The sequence below is a fragment of the Trichosurus vulpecula genome, chromosome 1, assembly GCF_011100635.1.
Source record: "Trichosurus vulpecula isolate mTriVul1 chromosome 1, mTriVul1.pri, whole genome shotgun sequence".
NCBI classification, from domain to species: domain Eukaryota; kingdom Metazoa; phylum Chordata; class Mammalia; order Diprotodontia; family Phalangeridae; genus Trichosurus; species Trichosurus vulpecula.
The window spans coordinates 115157019-115162084 of NC_050573.1; the positions used below are offsets into that span (position 1 = coordinate 115157019).

The 5066-nt window shown below is 40.4% G+C and overlaps 1 long non-coding RNA gene across 1 annotated transcript; it reads left to right on the plus strand.

Moving 5' to 3' along the window:
- Positions 1-354: 354 nt before the first annotated feature.
- On the plus strand, positions 355-3731 carry LOC118843337. Its single transcript, XR_005009909.1, has 4 exons — positions 355-404; positions 1136-1169; positions 2181-2226; positions 3616-3731. It is a non-coding gene; the product is annotated as an uncharacterized LOC118843337 (long non-coding RNA).
- The last annotated feature ends 1335 nt before the right edge of the window (positions 3732-5066 follow it).

A 5066-nucleotide genomic window follows, 5' to 3' on the forward strand; every position in this document is an offset into this window, starting at 1 on the left:
TTTCTTATAGGAAATTTGATGAGCTGTTACCTTTTAAGTGAAAGGCTTTGAAGTGAAAATCCGAGATCTATGAGGCTATGATGATAGATCAATAGATGGATGGATAGATAGATAGATGGATAGATGGAGGGTGGAAGATGAGTCTAAAGAATGGCAGAATAGAAAGAAACAGCAGAGAGCTAAAAGCAGTTTTATTAGAGATGTTTAAAGTGCCCAGTGGCAGGAGAGGTCACCTGGCATGCAGATTTTTAGCTACTAGTTCCTGATTGGCTGAATAAAGATCGAAGGTCCAACTGTCGCCCTTTAGCACTACCTAGAGCTAAAGAGAAGTGAAATATCTCAGCCATGCCTGAAGTCCTTTTCCACCCTTTTCTGAGAAGAAAAAGCTTAAAGAGGAAACATAAGTAAGTGTTGCTGATTTGCTATTTAAGAGGAGGTAGAGCTTTATAATTCTCAGAAGGGAACTGCCATTCAAATTAAGAGGCAATACTTTCTAAATGACCTTTTATCAGAGATTGTAAGTTGAATAAGTTTGTAAATGCTACTTTTGAGTATAGAAGATGAGGAGTTGCCCAGCAGGAAATTGGAAAGGGCCAACAGAAAAGCAATAAGTAAAGCATTGGCTTTGTATAAGGCAGATCTTCCTGAATCGACTGATGAAAGCAAAGTCTATGGTTCAAAGCTGTTAGTTGCCAAGCAAGTTTTCCTTTTTCATGTGCTTCCTGGATAGGTATGTATGTGTGCACACTTTCCTCTATAGATATTAAATGCGTTGGCAGGAGAGTGTGGCCCAGGTTTAAGTGTGGATTGCGATGTATTTTGTTATTCATGTACTGGTTTTAATACATAAGTTCACCTGTGATATTATTTCTTTTGGCTTATTGATAAGTAAATGATTATGTTTAAGATCTGAAAGTGCCATTAATATGAGTCACTGGTCTGTACAAATAGAAATGCATTGGTGAGGGCTCAAGAGTTAAAGCAGTGAATGGAAAGACTATACTCTCTCTCAATAGAATTTCTGTCTAGGGACTCCGAAAGACTTTGAGTATAATCGTGTGGTAGTGATGCACAGTAGACACTGAATAAATGTTTGCTGAATAAAAGTTCACTTAAGTTGGTGTTCTTTTTCTAGGAACCTAGATCTGACATTGCGAAGGCAGACTGGAGTGAGTAAATTAATCCAAAGAGTAACTGGTTGTCCATATATCAATGTAAGAAGTATGATGCCTACAGAGTGTGGATGACCACATCGCCTGTGTTACACTATACTGAGGGGCAGACTGGCATAATGAATAGAGTGTTGGGCTCAGAGACAGGAAGATCTATGACTAAATCCTATCTCTGATATTTACTAGCCATGGGCTCTAAGCAGGGCACCTCACTTCTGGTGCCCCTTGGGAGACTAACTCCCTAGGACTTTTGTCCTAAGTTGTAGATGGATTATGATTTGTGTTGGTGGAGTTAACACTCTACTCTCATGCAATTGTGTATCTCGTGTATTGTGTGTTGATGTTATCATTATATAATAAACGATACCAGTGGGAAGGCCCTTTCAGTTTAAAGCCCCCCCCCTCCCTCTTTCTCATATCCCAGGCTTGTCCTAAAGCTTCAAAGGTCATCCCAGGGGTATAGACAAGGACTTGTTTAAACAATACTCCCCAGCCCTGGACTCTAGAAAAGGTTGTATTCTACATCCCTGCACCTATATTGCCTTTTCTCTTGTGAGGCTTAAGTATCGTTATGATAGGACCTAAGTCTTTCTAATTTCATTTTGGCTATTTGTTTTTTTTTAATCTAGTCTAGATTTCCTGCCACCTCACCCCATTCCAGTCTTGGAATGATTGGCATGGCTGCACTAAGTGCTGCAAATAACCAGCCTAGCAAGAGGGCAGCATTCCCTAAAAAAAAAAAAAATGAAGAACTCATGTTCCTGCTGTCTTTAGTGTCTGATAAATTTCTAAAACTAATGATAAATAAACACTATTCTGTAATAAGAATGCACTCCCTTCCCCATGAAGAGCTGAGTGCATTGCAGCAAGCTTTTTCATCTGTCTTTTCTGCAACCGGAAAATGTCTTAAAGGGATATGAAAGATTTCAAAGACCTGTCAAATGTGTGAATCTCATTTTCTCTCTAATGGAACCTAAGGATGATTTATTTTTATTTATTTTTCTGCAGTCCCTTTCAGAAGAACCCCTGCCAGAGCCATTCTCAGGCAAGCAAGGTATGAAGCAAATCCTCACAGCTTTTCTCTCTCTGGCTACCAGAAACCACTTGATCCAGGTGAAATCAGGATAAATTTGGAATTCAGGGAAGGATTGAAAGGGAAAAGTACAAGGAAAGGACAATGCAGCTTCAGGGAGTGAATGGAAGAGAAGAAATTACATGTTGACTATGGGGGTTCTATAGACTCAAACATAGACCCAGAAGGGACCTTAGAATGCATCTGGTCCAATATTCTCATTTGACGAAGCAAGAACCTTAACATCCTAGAATGATGGAGAGATTTGTCCAAGGTAATTCACATAGGTAGTAAGTAATAAAACAAGGATTTGAATTCAAGTCTTCTGACTCCAAGGAAGAGGTAGGTGGTGTAGTGGATAGAGCACTGGAAAAAGATTCCTCTTCAAGAGTTCAAATCTGATCTCAGACACTTATCAGCTGTGTGACCCTGAGCAAGTCACTTAATCTTGTTTGCCTTAGTTCTTCATCAGTAAAATGAGCTGGAGAAGGAAATGGCAAACCACGCCAGTGTCTCTGCCAAGAAAACTCTAAATAAAGTCACGAAGAGACATATAAAACTGGAACAACTGAACAACAACCTCTGACTCCAAATCCACAGCTCACTCCATAACGAAACACTGATGATTTGTGTCTGGGCCCTGGGCCACTTCTGAATAGTTGCTTTAATGAACGCCACACCCGTTCTTCCCCAGTCTGCCTGTGGTCAAAAGCTTGAGTCCCCCAAGTCAAAGGTCCCCTCTCCCACATATAGCCTGGTCCTTGATTTGGGACTCAGAGTCAGACCAGAAGGCACTGTATCTCTTTGCCAGATATTTCCTCTCAGAGGGACAGCTTCTGGTAAGTTATTGTGTCCTGTGAGCTCTCTATAGCAGTGTGAGTATTCTGCAGCCCACTGCCACAACATTGGCCAGCCTCCCAGTAATCCACAGATAGAAAGGGACAGTATATAAGAAGCTTAAAAAAAGAAAGCATAACCTTATGCCAGGGAAGGGTTGGGGGAAGTAGCTGGGGTCTGGGCAATCCCCATGTTTTATTCTGGGTCTCATAACCCCTGGTCCTGCCCACCTTATATTCTAGATCAGATTGCCTTTTCCCCAAAGGTAGAAAAAAAAAGGAATAACACTGAGAAAGCTTTTCCAGAAAGTAATTCAATCTCACAGAAATTAAACATCTCATCTTCAAAAGATCATAAGTCTCTAAGTGGAAGAGATTTTAAAGATCATCTATTCTAACGCCCTGGTTTTATAGATGAGGAGAGAGGTTGAGAGACCTAGCCCAAGGTCACACAGATGGTTTAAGGTTGGCACAGCATTCTACATATGTTATTTCATTTGATCCTCACTATAACTCTGTGGTCACTATTTTACAGAGGAGGAAACTGAGTTTGAGAGAGGACGTGATTTGCCCACAGCCACACACCATGTTAGTATCTGGTGTGAGATTTGAACTCAAGTCTTCCTCATTCCACATCCATCTCCATATCCACCATGCATCTTAACTGCCAACATGGAAGGTTTGTTCGTTGTTGTTTATCCTTCGTTCTGGAAGATGATATCAGAAGGGTGATGCCTTGATTTGCAAGTGAATTGGATTTAAGTGAGGCAGAGATGTGCAGAGTCATCAGCCTCACTCTCTCCTCCAGAGTCACTGGAGTCCAGCGGCAAGACAAAGGTCAAGATGATGGATGCAGTGGAAGACCAGGGTCTTTTTAAGCCAAGGTCTTTCCCAGGTCTCAGCTTGTCTGAGGCAACGCTCGTTCAATTATTAAGGTGAGGTAAGAATTGAGGCCAAAGTGGCCTAGTTTGCCTCCAGACAGAACCAGTCTGGGAGGGGAAAAGCCTCAGAGTTTCTGGTCAGAACAGGAGCAATTGCTATTTACACTCACTCAGAACCCAAACAATGAGCGAGGCTATTAAGGACCAGGCTATATGTAGAAAAAGGGACCTTTGAGGCTTGGGCTGGGACCTATTATTGACCAACCAGTGAAAGCCAGAGTGATTTGGGTTTAGAGGCATAGTCAAGTAGCTCCATTCAAATCACAATGGGCTTTATCAAAGCCTGGTTATTCAAAGCTATATTCCAAGAGACCATAAATAAAAACTACATGAGACAAAAGAGTTCATTGTCACAGTTTAAAATATATATATATATATATATATATATATATATGTGTGTGTGTGTGTGTGTGTGTGTGTGTGTGTACGTATGTAAATTAAATACAAATATAAATATACTAGATAAAATAAAAATATAATATAAATAAAATTAAAATTAAAATGGAAGATATACAAAAGAATAGTGGGTTGACTGCCCAAAAGGGGATAATCAGAGGTCAGAAGTCCTTTCCAAGGGCAAGGCCCACAGGATGCTACTGGGGGAAGGGCTCAGATCACTCACCCACCTCTGTATTCATCCATGCTTGGAATCCTTACTCAGCCAGTTCCCACTTTCAAAATCTTGCTGACTCAGTTTCTCTTGTGGTAGTCCTCAGAGACTCTCAATCTCCTACAGAAATGAAATACATTATTGACTACTTTATAATAAAAACTGACAAAATACATAGCACTTTCCAGTTTTCAAAACACTTTTTTCCAAAATACAGATCCAAACAATGCAAGTATTTATTTTCCCCATTTTACAGATGAGGAAATTGAGCCCATAAATTGAGACTTGCCCAAGGTCGCATGATTATGCCAGGAGGATAGATCAATAAAGACACACTGATATACTGTTTCTCCAGTTTCCAGAAATGATGTGAACCCATCTGCTCAAAATTCACTTTTTTCCTTATTCTCTCTTCTAACCCCTGAAAAGCATCCC